This window comes from Embiotoca jacksoni, unplaced genomic scaffold (assembly GCF_022577435.1).
Source record: "Embiotoca jacksoni isolate LCO1_2020_lvr unplaced genomic scaffold, fEmbJac1.0.p SCAF_124, whole genome shotgun sequence".
NCBI lineage: Eukaryota > Metazoa > Chordata > Actinopteri > Embiotocidae > Embiotoca > Embiotoca jacksoni.
This window is the reverse complement of record NW_027185257.1, coordinates 362,464-362,987: the sequence shown is the minus strand read 5'-3', so window position 1 is coordinate 362,987 and position 524 is coordinate 362,464. Positions and strand designations below refer to the sequence as shown.

The window sequence follows — 524 nt, the reverse complement described above, 5'->3', positions numbered from 1 at the left end:
TTTTTTTTTTTTTTAAGTTTTGTTCTATTGACGACTGTCCCAAAAGATAAATCCATAAAACGATCTCTGGTTCAAACTGGCTAGAAAGCAGCAAGAAAAACATTTGTTTGTGAACACTGTGCTTCCCTCTACCCTTTAGATTGAAACAGAGTGCTACAGCTATTTAAGTATTTATATTTATATTTTCTAGTTTTGACACTGATTAATAATCTGTTATGAGGTGTGCAGGTAAACGGACCCAAATGCAGACACACAGCAAAGTCTCTTTGGAACCAGGTATTTATTTCTCCCAGGCAGTGAGAGCAAACAGGAAAACACACCAAGAGTCTGAGTCCCAATCCGAGCCGGAAGTTGGCTCCTCCGTGAACTCGGCTGGCTGCCGGCGCTGGGAGTTGCAAACCGAGCGAATCCCGGGGTTCTCCTCGGCACGTGACCGGGTGACGTAGCCGGACGGCGACGCTCCGCTGGGGAATCCTGAGTCTTCTCCACAGCGAGCGGCAGGCTGACGTGGCTTGGTGGGAATC

The 524-nt window shown here is 47.3% G+C and overlaps 1 long non-coding RNA gene across 1 annotated transcript in view; it reads right to left on the bottom strand.

Annotated features, from left to right (window-relative positions):
• Positions 1-261: 261 nt before the first annotated feature.
• The window catches only part of LOC138195766 (uncharacterized), a 3,394-nt gene continuing 3,131 nt past the window's right edge, over positions 262-524 (bottom strand). Inside the window, exon 2 of the long non-coding RNA XR_011178054.1 lies at positions 262-524. This exon is cut by the window's right edge and continues 147 nt beyond it. This is a non-coding gene — a long non-coding RNA (uncharacterized lncRNA).